The sequence below is a fragment of the Canis aureus genome, chromosome 23 (genome assembly GCF_053574225.1).
Source record: "Canis aureus isolate CA01 chromosome 23, VMU_Caureus_v.1.0, whole genome shotgun sequence".
NCBI lineage: Eukaryota > Metazoa > Chordata > Mammalia > Carnivora > Canidae > Canis > Canis aureus.
In genome coordinates, this window is record NC_135633.1 from 51,910,591 (window position 1) to 51,925,015 (window position 14,425).

A 14,425-nucleotide genomic window follows, 5' to 3' on the forward strand; every position below is an offset into this window, starting at 1 on the left:
CCACTTTGGCCTGACTTGGACCTGCTGACCCTGGTTGCCACCTGCGCCTGACCTCGAAATGTTGACTCTGGTTCTTTCAAGGGCCTCCCCTGTACTGGAGATCCTGGTCCCCACCCGGGCCTCACCTGGACCTGGTGACTCTTGTCACCACCGGGGACTCACTTGGACCTGGTTACAGTGTTCCACACTGGGCCTCAAGTAGAACTCTTGACCATGGTCCCCAAGCCTGACTCACATGGACCTGTTGCCTCTGATACCTACCGGCGCCTCACGTGTACCTGGTAACTCTGGTCCTCACCAGGGCTTCATCTGGACATAGTGACTCTGGTCGCCACATGGGCTTCACCTGGAACTGGTGACTCAGATCCCCACCTGGACTTTACCTACATCTGGTGACTCTGGTCCCCACCTGGACCTCTCCTGGACCTGGTGACTCTCTTACCAACATGGACGTCACCTGGATCTGGTGACTCTGGTCGCCACCTGGGCCTCACCTGGACTTGGTGAATCCTGTTACCAACTGCGCCTCACCTGGACCTTCTGACTGTGGTCCTACCTGGACCTCACCTGGATCTGGTGGCTCTGGTTCCCAAATGGGGCTCTCCTCGACCTGGTGCCTTGGTCTCCATCTGGATTCACTTGGAAAACAATGACTCTGATCCATATTTGGGCCTCTCCTGGATCTGTTGACTCTGGTCCTTCCCTGGGCATCATTGAGAACTGGATACTCTCTTATATACCTGGGCCTTACCTGGACCTGGTGACTGTGGTCCCACCTGGGCCTCACCTGGAAGAGGTGACTGGTTCCCACAGGGACCTCACCTGGACCTGGTGACTCAGGTCCTCATATGGGCATCATGGGACCTGGTTTCTCAGTTCCACATCGGGGCCTCACCTGGACCTAGTGATTCTCGTCCCCCTCTGGGCCTCTCCCTGACGTGGTGACTCTGATCCCCACCTGGATATCACCAGAACCGGGTGACTCTGCTCCCCCTCTGGGTCTCACCCGGAGCTGGGGACACCGGTGCTAAACAGGGCCTCAACAGGACCTATTGAATCTACTCCTCACTTTGGCCTCGTCTTGACCTTGTGACTCTTTTCCCACCTGGCATCAATGGGACATGTTTAGTCTGTTCCCCACCTGGGCCTCGCCTGGACATGGTAACTTTTCTCCACACTTTGGCCTCAACTGGTGCTGATGACTCTGGTCCCCCGACCTAGGCCTCAATCTGGACCTGGTGACTGTGGTACCCACCTGGGTCTCACCTGGTCCTGGTGACTCTCGTTCCCACATGAACCACCTGGACCTGGTGACTGTGGTGTTCTTCTACACTCACATTTACCTGGTGACTCCGGTCCCCACTAGGGCCTCACCTGCATCTGGTGACTCTGGCCAAATGTTGGCCTCACCTGGACCTGGTGAGTGAGGTTGCCACCTAGGCCTTACCCATACCTGGTGACTCAGGTCCCCGCGTGGGCCTCTTGGACCTTGTGAATCTGGTCCTTACCTGGTTCTCTCCCATACCTGGGGACTCTGGTCACAACCTCGGCCTCACGTGGACCTGGTGAATCTGGTCCCCATCTGGGCCTCACCCAGTCCTGGTGCCTTTGTTCCCCACCTGGACTTGATTGCTGTGGACACTTTCTTGGCCTCCCCTGGAGCTGGTGACTCTGATCCTATCTGTGCGTCACCCAGACCTGGTGACTCTGGTCCTCACCTGGGCATCATTGGTACCTGGTGACTCTGTTCCACACCTGAGCCTCACCTGGACATGATGACTCTGGAACCTCTCTGGGCCTCACCCTGACCTGGTGACTCTGGTCCCCATCTGGATGTCAACTGGACCAGGTGATTCTTGTACCACTTTAGGCCTCAACCAGATCTGGTGACACTGGTCCTCAACTGGGCCTCACCTGAACATAGTGAATATGCTCCATTTAGGCCTCATTTGGACCTGGTGTCTCTTGTAACTACCTGGGCATCATCGGGACATGGTTCCACTGCATGGCCTGCAGGTTGGCCTCAACTGGACCTCGTAACTCTGGTCCCTACCTGGGCATCTTCGGGACATGATTCCTCTGCATGGCCTGCAGGTTGGCCTCACCTGGACCTGGTGAGTGGGGTTGCCACCAGGGCCTCACCCATGTATGGTGACACCGGTCCCCACGTGGGCCCCAGTATGCCCTGGTGAATCTCGTCCTTACCTGGTCCTCACCCGGACCTGGTAACCATGGTCACCACCTGGGAATCACCTGGACCTGCTGTATCTGGCCTCATCTGGGCCTCACCCAATCCTGGTGACTTTGTTCCCCACCTGGACCTGATTGCTGTGGAATCCTTCTTGTCCTCAACTGGAACTGGTGACTCTGATCCTAACTGGGCCTCACCCAGATCTGGTGACTCTGGTCCTCACCTGTGGACGATTATGACCTGGATACTCTGTTCCACACCTGAGCCTCACCTGGACATGATGACTCTGGATCCCCTCTGTGCCTCAGCCTGACATGGTGACTCTGGTCCCCATCTGGATGTCACCTAGACCAGGTGAATCTGTTACCCCTCAAGGGCTCAAATATACCTGGTGGCACTGGTCCTCAACTGGGTCTCACCGAGACCTAGTGAATATGCTCCCCACCTGCGCCTCATCTAGACCTGGTGACGCTGGGTCTACCTGGGCATCATCGGAACATGGTTACTCTGTTCCCCAATGGGACTGACCTGATCCTGGTAACTCAGGTCCTGACTTTGGCCTCTTCTGTACCAGGTGACTCTGGCTCCACCTGGGCCTCACCTGTAACTGGTGACTCTGATCCTAAGCATGGCCTCACCTGACCTGGTGACTGTGGTTCCCATCGGGACCTCACCCGGACCTCATGTCTCTGGTCCCACCTGGGCCTCACCAGGACCTGGTTTCTCTGGTACCCACCTGGGTAGCATCAGGATATGGTTACACTGTTCACTAACAGTGACCCAGCCGGACCTATTAACTCTGGTCTTCACTTGGGCCACACCTGGACATGGTGACACTCGTTGCCACCTGGGTCTCACCTGGAAATTGTGAGTCAGATCCCCACCTGGTCCTAACCTGTAACTGGTGATTCTCATTCCCACATGGACATCATGTGGACCTGGTGGCTGCAGTGTTTCTAGCTTCTCATGTACCTCGTGACTCTGGTCCCCACCAGGGCCTCACCGGGACCTGGTGAGTGTGGTTGCCACCTGCACCTCACCTGGACCGGCTGTTTCTGGTCTGCACCTGAGACTACCCTGGATCTGGTGACTGTGGTCCCCATCTGGGCTTCACCTGGATTTGGGGACTCCGGTCCCCATCTTGGCCTCACCTGGCCGTTTTGACCATGGTCTTCAACTGGGCAAAATTGGGACGCGGTGACTGTTCCACAATTGGACCTCACCTGGACCACATCACTCTGGTGCCCCTCTGCGTCTCACCATGCCCTAGTGACTGTGAACCCCACTTTCGCCTGACTTGGAGCTGCTGAACCTGGTTGAAACCTGCGCCTGACCTCGAACTGTTGACTCTGTTTCTTTCAAGGGCCTCCCCTGTACCTGGTGATCCTACTCCGCAACTGGGCCTCACCTGGACGTGGTGACCCTTGTCACCACTGGGGACTCACCTGGACCTGCTTACTGTGTTCCACACCACGGCCTCAATTAGACCTGTTGACAATGGTCCCCAAGCTAGCCTCACATGCACCTGTTGCCTCTGATCCCCACCGGGGCCTCACGTGTACCTGGTAACTCTGGTCCTCACCTGTACCTCATCTGGACCTAGTGACTCTGGTCCCCACCTGGGCTTCACCTGGATCTGGTGACTCTGGTCCCCACCTGGAACTCACCTGGATCTGGTGATTCTGGTCCTCAGTTTGGCCTCCCTGGACCTGGTGTCTCTCTTCCCCACTTTGACCTAACTCAGAACTGGTGAATCTTGCCCCACCTAGGCCACACCCAGACCTGGTGACACTTGTCCCCAGCTATGCCTCAATTCGACATGATGAATCTGGTCCTCAAGTGGGCCTCACATGGACCTGGCACTCAGCTGGATAGAGTGGCTCTGGTTCCCACAAGGGGCTCACCTGATACTGCTGACTATGGTCTTATCTATGCCTCACCAGGACCTAGTGATTCTGTTCCCCATCTGGGCCTGCATGGCCCTAGTGACTCTGGTCCTCACTCAGGCATCATTGAGACCTGGAAACTATATTCCACACCTGGGCCTCACTTTAACCAGGGACCTCTGGTCCCATTCTGGGCCTCAAACTAAACTGGTTACTCTGGTTCCCCCTCTGGGCCTCACCCTTACCTGGTGACTCTGGTCACCCTTTGGGCTTCACTTGGGCCTGGTGAATCTGGTCCTTAGCAGGTCCGCACCTGGTTCTGGTGACTGGTCGCCACCTGGGCCTCACCTGGACTTGGTGAAACCTGTTGCCACCTGCGCCTCAACTGGACCTTGTGACTGTGGTCCCACCTGGACCTCACCTGGATCTGGTGGTTCTGGTTCCCATATGGGGCTCTCCTGGACCTGGTTACTGTGGTATCCATCTGGCCTCACCTGGAACACAGTGACTCTGATCCATATTTGGGCCTCTCCTGGACCTGTTGACTCTGGTCCTCACCGGGGCATCTTTGGTACTTGGTGACTCTGTTCCACACCTGAGCCTCACCTGGACATGATGACTCTGGAACCTCTCTGAGCCTCACCCTGACCTGGTGACTCTGGATCCATCTGGATGTCACCTGGACCAGGTGATTCTGGTACCTCTCTAGGCCTCAACCAGGTCTGGTGACTCTGGTCCTCAACTGGGCCTCACCTGGACCGATTGAATATGCACCATCTGGGCCTCATTTGGACCTGGTGACTCTCTTCCCTACCTGGGCATCATCGGGACATGTTTCCACTGCATGGCCTTTAGGTTGGCTGCACCTGGACCTGGTAACTGTGGTTCTACCTGGGCATCATCGTGACGTGGTTACTCTATTCTCAGTGGGACTGACCTGATCTTGGTAACTCTGGTCCTGACTTTGGCCTCTTCTGTGCCATGTGACTCTGGCTCCCCCTGGACCTCACCTGTAAGTCGTGACTCTGATCCTAAGCATGGACTCACCTGACCTGGTGACTGTGGTTTCCATCGGTACCTCACCTGGTCCTCATATCTCTGGTCCCAACTGGGACTCACCAGGACCTTGTATCTGGTACCCACCTGAGTAGCATCAGGATATGTTTACACTGTTCACTAACAGTGACCCAGCCGGACCTATTATCTCTGGTCTTCAACTCGCCACACCTGGACATGGTGACACTGGTTCCCACCTGGGCCTCACCTGGACGTGGTGACTCTTGTCTCCACCGGGGACTCACCTGGACCTGCTTACTGTGTTCCACACCTGGGCCTCAAGTAGACCTGTTGACCATGGTACCGAAGCCGGCCTCATATGGACCTGTTGCCTCTGATTCGCACCGGGGAATCACGCGTACCTGGTAACACTGGTCCTCACTTGGGCCTCATTGGACCTAGTGACTATGGTCCCCACCTTGGCTTCACCTGGATCTGGTGACTCTGGTCCTCAGTTTGGCCTCACCTGGACCTGGTGACTCAGGTCCTCATATGGGCATCATGGGAACTGGTTTCTCAGTTCCTCATCGGGGCCTCACCTGGACCTAGTGAAACTCGTCCCCCTCTGGGCTTCTCCCTGACGTGGAGACTCTGGTCCCCACCTGGATATCACCAGAACCGGGTGACTCTGGTCCCCCTCTGGGACTCACCCGGAGCTGGGGACACTGGTCCTAAAATGGGCCTCACCAGGACCTGTTGAATCTACTCCTCACTTAGGCCTCATCTGTACCTTGTGACTCTTTTCCCACCTGACATCAATGGGACATGTTTTCTCTGATCCCCACCTGGGGCTCACCTGGACATGATAACTTTTCTCCACACTTTGACCTCAAATGCTCCTGATGACTCTGGTCCCCCCACCTAGACCTCAATCTGGACCTGGTGACTGTGGTCCCCACCTGGGTCTCACCTGGACCTGGTGACTCTCGTTCCCACATAAACCACACCTGGACCTGGTGACTATGGTGTTCTTGTAGACTCACATTTACCTGGTGACTCCGGTCCCCACTATGGTCTCACATGGATCTGGTGACTCTGGCCTGCAGGCTGGCCTCACCTGGACCTGGCGAGTGGGGTTGACACCTGGGCCTCACCCATACCTGGTGACTCAGGTCTCCACGTGGGCCACTTGGACCTGGTGAATATTGTTCTTACCTGGTCCTCTCCCAGCTCCGGGGACTCTGGTCAACACCTGGGTCTCACCTGGACCTGGTGAATCTGGTCCCCATCTGGGCCTCACCCAGTCCTGGTGACTTTTTTCCCCACATGGACATGATTGCTGTGGACCATTTCTTGGCCTCAGCTGGAACTGGTGACTCTGATCCTATCTGCGCATCACCCAGACCTGGTGACTCTGGTCCTCACCTGGGCTTCATTGGTACCTGGAGACTCTGATCCACACCTGAGCCTCACCTGGACATGATGACACTGGAACCTCTCTGGGCCTCAACCTGACCTGGTGACCCTGGTCCCCATCTGGATGTCATCTGGACCTGGTGATTTTTGTAACCCTCTAGGACTCAACCAGATCTGGTGACTCTGGTCCTCAACTGGGACTCACCTGGACCTAGTGAATATGCTCCATCTGGGCCTCATCTGGACCTGGTGACTCTGGTCCCTACCTGGGCATCATCGGGACATGGTTACTCTATTCCACACTGGGAATGACCTGATCCTGGTAACTCTGGTCCTCTCTTTGGACTATACTGTACCAGGTAACTCTGGCTCCACCTGGGCCTCCCCTGTAACTGGTGACTCTGATCCTACGAATGGCCTCATCTGATCTGGTGACTGCTTCCCATCGGGACCTCACCTGGACCTCATGTCTCCGATCCCACCTGGGGCTTAGCAGGACCTGGTGTCTCTGCTAACCACCTGGGGAGCATCAGGATATGGTTACACTGTTCACTAACAGTGACCCAGCCGGACCTATTAACTCTGGTCTTCACCTGAGCCACACCTGGACATGGTGACACAGGTTCCTACCTGGGTCTCACCTGGACATGGTGAGTCAGATCCCAACCTGGTCTTCACCTGTAACTGGTGATTCTCGTTCCCACATGGACATCATGTGGACCTGGTGGCTGCAGTGTTTCTAGCTTCTCATGTACCTCGTGACTCTGGTCCCCACCAGGGCCTCACCGGGACCTCGTGAGTGTGGTGGCCATGTGCACCTCACATGGACCTGGTGATTCTGGTCTGCACCCGAGGCTACACTGGATTGTTGACTGTGGTCCCTACCTGGGCTTCAAATGGATTTCGGGATTCCGGTCCCCATCTGGGCCTCACCTGGCTTTGTTGACCATGGTCCTCAACTGGCCAATATTGGGACCCGTTGACTGTGTTCCACAAATGGACCTCACCTGGACCAGGTGACTCTGGTCCCCCTCTGGGTCTCACCGTGCCCTAGTTACTGTGAACCCCACCTTGGCCTGACTTGGACTTGCTGACCCTGGTTGCCAACTGCGCCTGACCTCGAACTGTTGACTCTGGTTCTTTCAAGGGCCTCCCCTGTACCTGGTGATCCTGGTCCCCACCTGGGCCACACCTGGACATGGTGACTCTTGTCACCACCGGGGACTCACCTGGACCTGGTTACTGTGTTCCACACCTGGGCCTAATCTGGATCTAGTGACTCTGGTCCCCATCTCGGATTCACCTGGATCTGGTGACTCTGGTCCGCACCTGGACTTCACCTCGATCTGGTGACTCTGGTACCGACATGGATCTCTCCTGGACCTGGTGACTCTCTTTCCAACATGGACCTCACCTGGATCTGGTGACTCTGGTCTTCAGTTTAGCCTCACCTGGACCTGGTGTCTCTCGTCCCCACTTTGACCTAACTCAGAACTGCTGAATCTTGCCCCACCTAGGCCGCACCCAGACCTGGTGACTCTTGTCCCCAGCTATGCCTCAATTCGACCTGATGAATGTGGTCCTACGTGGGCCTCACATGGACCTGGGACTCAGCTGCATAGAATGGCTCTGGTTCCCACAAGTGGTTCACCTGATACTGGTGACTGTGGTCTTATCCTATGCCTCACCAGGACCTAGTGATTCTGTTCGCCATCTGGGCCTGCATAACCCTAGTGACTCTGGTCCTCACCCAGGCATCACTGGGACCTGGATACTCTATTCCTTTTTTTTTTTTTTTTAATTTATTTTTTTTTATTGGTGTTCAATTTACTAACATACAGAATAACACCCAGTGCCCGTCACCCATTCACTCCCACCCCCCGCCCTCCTCCCCTTCTACCACCCCTAGTTCGTTTCCCAGAGTTAGCAGTCTTTACGTTCTGTCTCCCTTTCTGTTATTTCCCACACATTTCTTCCCCCTTCCCTTATATTCCCTTTCACTATTATTTATATTCCCCAAATGAATGAGAACATATAATGTTTGTCTTTCTCCGACTGCCTTACTTCACTCAGCATAATACCCTCCAGTTCCATCCACGTTGAAGCAAATGGTCGGTATTTGTCATTTCTGATAGCTGAGTAATATTCCATTGTATACATAAACCACATCTTCTTTATCCATTCATCTTTCGTTGGACACCGAGGCTCCTTCCACAGTTTGGCTATCGTGGCCATTGCTGCTATAAACATCGGGGTGCAGGTGTCCCGGCGTTTCATTGCATTTGTCTCTTTGGGGAAAATCCCCAACAGTGCAATTGCTGGGTCGAAGGGCAGGTATTTTTTTAACTGTTTGAGGAACCTCCACACAGTTTTCCAGAGTGGCTGCACCAGTTCACATTCCCACCAACAGTGTATGAGGATTCCCTTTTCTCCGCATCCTCTCCAACATTGGTTGTTTCCTGTCTTGGTAATTTTCCCCATTCTCACTGGTGTGAGGTGGTATCTCATTGTGGTTTTGATTTGTATTTCCCTGATGGCAAGTGATGCGGAGCATTTTCTCATGTGCATGTTGGCCATGTCTATGTCTTCCTCTGTGAGATTTCTGTTCATGTCTTTTGCCCATTTCATGATTGGATTGTTTGTTTCTTTGGTGTTGAGTTTGATAAGTTCTTTATAGATCTTGGAAACTAGTCCTTTATCTGATATGTCATTTGCAAATATCTTCTCCCATTCTGTAGGTTGTCTTTGAGTTTTGTTGACTGTATCCTTTGCTGTGCAAAAGCTTCTTATCTTGATGAAGTCCCAATAGTTCATTTTTGCTTTTGTTTCTTTTGCCTTCGTGGATGTATCTTGCAAGAAGTTACTATGGCCGAGTTCAAAAAGGGTGTTGCCTCTGTTCTTCTCTAGGATTTTGATGGAATCTTGTCTCACATTTAGATCTTTCATCCATTTTGAGTTTATCTTTGTGTATGGTGAAAGAGAGTGGTCTAGTTTCATTCTTCTGCATGTGGATGTCCAATTTTCCCAGCACCATTTATTGAAGAGACTGTCTATCTTCCAATGGATAGTCTTTCCTCCTTTATCGAATATTAGTTGCCCATAAAGTTCAGGGTCCACTTCTGGATTCTCTATTCTGTTTCACTGATCTATGTGTCTGTTTTTGTGCCAGTAGACTCTAGTTCTTTCAAGGGCCTCAACTGTACCTGGTGATCCTGGTCCCCACCTGGGACTCACCTGGACGTGGTGACTCTTTTCACCACCGGGGACTCACCTGGACCTGCTTACTGTATTACACACCAGGGCCTCAAGTAGACTTGTTAACCATGGTCCCCAAGCCGGCCTCACATGGACCTGTTGCCTCTGATCCCCATCGGGGCCTCATGTGTACCTGGTAACTCTGGTCCTCACCTGGGCGTCATCGGGACCTAGTGACTCTGGTCCCCACCTGGGCTTCACGTGGATCTGGTGACTCTGGTCCCCCCACCTGGACTTCACCTGGATCTGGTGACTCTGGTCCCCACCTGGACCTCTCTTGGACCTGGTGACTCTCTTTCCAACATGGACCTCCATGGATCTGGTGACTCTGTACCTCAGTTTGGCCTCACCTGGACCTGGCGTCTCTCGTCCCCACTTTGACCTAACTCAGAACTGCTGAATCTTGCCCCACCTAGCCCGCACCCAGACCTGGTGAATCTTGTCCCCAGCTATGCCTCAATTCCACCTAATGAATCTGGTCCTCACGTGAGCCTCACATGGACCTGGGACTCACCTGGATAGAGTGGCTCTGGTTCACACAAGGGGATCACATGATACTGCTGACTATGGTCTTATTCTATGCCTCACCAGGACCTAGAGATTTGTCCCCATCTGGGCCTGCATGGCCCTAGTGACTCTGGTCCTCATCCAGGCATCATTGGGACCTGGATACACTATTCCACACCTGGGCCTCACTCTGACTAGGGACCTCTGGACCCATTCTGGGCCTCAAACTAAACTGGTTACTCTGGTTCCCCCTCTGGGACTCACCCTTACCTGGTGACTCTGGTCACCCCATGGGCTTCATTTGGGCCTGGTGAATCTGGTCCTTAGCTTGTCCTCACTTGGATCTGGTGACTGGTCGCCAGCTGGGCCTCACCTGGACTTGGTGAATCCTGTTGCCACCTGCGCCTCACCTGGACCTTGTGACTGTGGTCGCACCAGGACCTCACCTGGATCTGGTGGCTCTAGTTCCCATATGGGGCTTTCCTGGACCTGATTCCTGTGGTCTCCATCAGGCATCACCTGGAACAAAATGACTCTGATCCATACTTGGGCCTCTCCTGGACTGTTGACTCTGGTCCTTACCTGGGCATCATTGCGACCTGGATACATTCTTATATACCTGGCCTCACCTGGACCTGGTGACTGTGGTCCCACCTGGCCCTCACCTGGACGAGGTGACTGGTTCCCACAGGGACCTCACCTGGACCTGGTGACTCAGGTCCTCATATGGGCACCATGGGACCTGGTTTCAGTTCCACATCGGGACCTCACCTGGACCTAGTGATTCTCGTCCCCCTCTGGGCCTCACCCTGACGTGGTGACTCTGGTCCCCACCTGGATATCACCGGAACCGGGTGACTCTGGTCCACCTCTGGGACGCACCCGGAGCTGGGGACACTGGTCCTCAACTGGGCCTCACCTGGACCTGGTGAATCTGGTCCCCATCTGGGCCTCACCCAGTCCTGGTGACTTTGTTCCCCACCTGGACCTGATTGCTGTGGACTCTTTCTTGGCCTCACCTGGAACTGGTGACTCTGAACCTATCTGCGCGTCACCCAGATCTGGTGACTCTGGTCCTCACCTGGGCATCATTGGTACCTGGTGACTCTGTTCCTCACCTGAGCCTCACCTGTACATGATGATTCTGGAACCTCTCTGGGCCTGTCCCTGACCTGGTGACTCTAGTCACTACCTGGGCATCATTGGGACATGCTTACACTGCATGGCCTGCAGGTTGGCCTCACCTGGATGTGGTATCTCTCGTCCTTACCTGGGTATCATCGGGACATGGTTCCTCTGCATGGCCTGCGGTTTGGCCTCACATGGACCTGGGGAGTGCCTTGCCACCTGCCCTCACCAATACCTGGTGACTCAGGTCCCCATGTGGGCCTCATTTGGACCTGTTGAATCTGGTCCTTACCTGGTCGCCACCCGGAACTGGTAAGTCTGTTCAACACCTGGGAATAACCTGGACCTGGTGAATCTGGTCCCTATCTGTGCCTCACCCAGTCCTGGGGACTTTTTTCCCACCTGGACCTGATTGCTGTGGACACTTTCTTGGCCTCCCCTGGACCTGGTGACTCTGATCCTATCTGTGGGTCACCCAGACCTGGTGACTCTGGTCCTCACCTGGGCATCATTTGTACCTGGTAACTCTGTTCCACACCTGAGCCTCACCTGGACATGATGAATCAGGAACCGCTCTCGGCCTCACCCTGACCTGGTGATTTTGGTCCCCATCTGGATGTCACCTGGACCAGGTGATCCTTGTAACCCTTTAGGCCTCTACCAGATCTGGTGACACTGGTCCTCAACTGGGCCTCACCTGAACCTAGTGAATATGCTCCATTTGGGCGTCATTTGGACCTGGTGACTCTGGTCCCTACCGGGGCACCATCGGGACATGGTTCCACTGCATGGCCTGCAGGTTGGCCTCACCTGGACCTCGTAACTCTGGTCCCTACCTGGGCATCATCGGGACATGATTCCTCTGCATCGTCTGTAGGTTGGCCTCACCTGGACTGGTGAGTGGGGTTGCCACCAGGGCCTCACCCATGCATGGTGACACCGGTCCCCACGTGGGCCCCAGTATGCCCTGGTGAATCTCGTCCTTACCTGGTCCTCACCCGGACCTGGTAACCCTGGTCACCACCTGGGAATCACCTGGACCTGGTGAATCTGGTCCCCATCTGGGCCTCAACCAGTCCTGGTGACTTTGTTCCCCACCTGGACCTGATTGATGTGGACTCCTTCTTGGCCTCACCTGGAACTGGTGACTCTGATCCTAACTGGAGCTCACCCAGATCTGGTGACTCTGGTCCTCACCTCTGGACCATTATGACCTGGATACTCTGTTCCACACCTGAGCCTCACCTGGACATGATGACTCTGGATCCCCTCTGGCCTCACCCTGACAAGGTAACTCTGGTCCCCATCTGGATGTCACCTAGACCAGGTGAATCTGGTACCCCTCTATGCCTCAACTAGACCTGGAGACTCTGGTCCTCAACTGGGCCTCACCATGACCTAGTTCATATGCTCCCCACCAGTGCCTCATCTCGACATGATGTCTCTGGTTCTACCTGGGCATCATCGGGACATGGTTACTCTATTCCCCACTGGGACTGACCTGATCCTGGTAACTCTGGTCCTGACTTTGGCCTCTTCTGTACCAGGTGACTCTGGCTCCGCCTGGGCCTCACCTGTAACTGGTGACTCTGATCCTAAGCATGGCCTCACCTGACCTGGTGACTGTGGTTCCCATCGGGACCTCACCTGGATCTCATATCTCTGGTCCCATCTGGGCCTCACTAGGACCTGTTGTCTCTGGTACCCACCTGGGTAGCATCAGGATATGGTTACACTGTTCACTAACAGTGACCCAGCCGGACCTATTAACTCTGGTCTTCACCTGGGCCACACCTGGACATGGTGACACTGGTTCCCACCTGGGTCTCACTTGGACGAGGTGAATGGTTCCCACAGGGAAATCACCTGGACCTCGTGACTCAGGTGTTCATATGGGCATCATGGGACCTGGTTTCTCAGTTCCACATCGGGGCCTCACCTGGACCTAGTGATTCTCGTCCCCCTCTGGGCCTCACCCTGACGTGGTAACTCTGGTCCCCACCTGGATATCACCAGAACCGGGTGACTCTGGTCCCCCTGTGGGCTCTCCCGGAGCTGGGGACATTGGTCCTCAGCTGGGCCTCAACAGGACCTTGTGAATCCACTCCTCACTTAGGCCTCGTCTGGACCTTCTGACTCTTTTCCCACCTGGCATCAATGGGACATGGTTACTCTGTTCCTCACCTGGGCCTCTCCTAGACATGATAACTTTGCTCCACACTTTGGCCTCAACTGGTCCTGATGACTCTGGTCCCCCCACCTAGGCCTCAATCGGGACCTGGTGACTGGTCTCCACCTGGGCCTAACCTGGACTTGGTGAATCCTGTTGCCACCTGCGCCTCACCTGGACCTTGTGACTGTCGTCCCCACCGGGGCCTCACCTGGACCTGGTGACTGTCGTCCCCACCTGGGTCTCACCTGGACCTGGTGACTCTCGTTCCCACATGAACCACACCTGGACCTGGTGACTGTGGTGTTCTTGTAGTCTCACATTTACCTGGTGACTCAGGTACCCACTAGGGCCTCACATGGATCTGGTGACTCTGGCCTGCAGGTTGGCCTCACATGGACCTGATGAGTGGGGTTGCCACCTGGGCCTCACCCAAACCTGGTGACTCAGGTCCCCACGTGAGCCTCTTAGACCTGGTGAATCTGGTCCTTACGTGGTCCTCTCCCAGACCCGGGGACTCTGGTCCCCAACTGGGCCTCACCTAGACCTGGTGAATCTGGTCGCCATCTGGGCCTCACCCAGTCCTGGTGACTTGGTTCCCCACCTGGACCTGATTGGTGTGGACACTTTCTTGGCCTCACCTGGAACTGGTGACTCTGATCCTATCTGCGTGTCACCCAGTCCTGGTGACTCTGGTCCTCACCTGGGCATCATTGGAATCTGGTGACTCTGTTCCACACCTGAGCCTCACCTGGACATGATGACTCTGGAACCACTCTGGGCCTCACCCTGACCTAGTGACTCTGGACCCCATCTGGATGTCACCTGGACCAGGAGATTCTGGTACCCCTCTAGGCCTCAACCAGATCTGGTGAC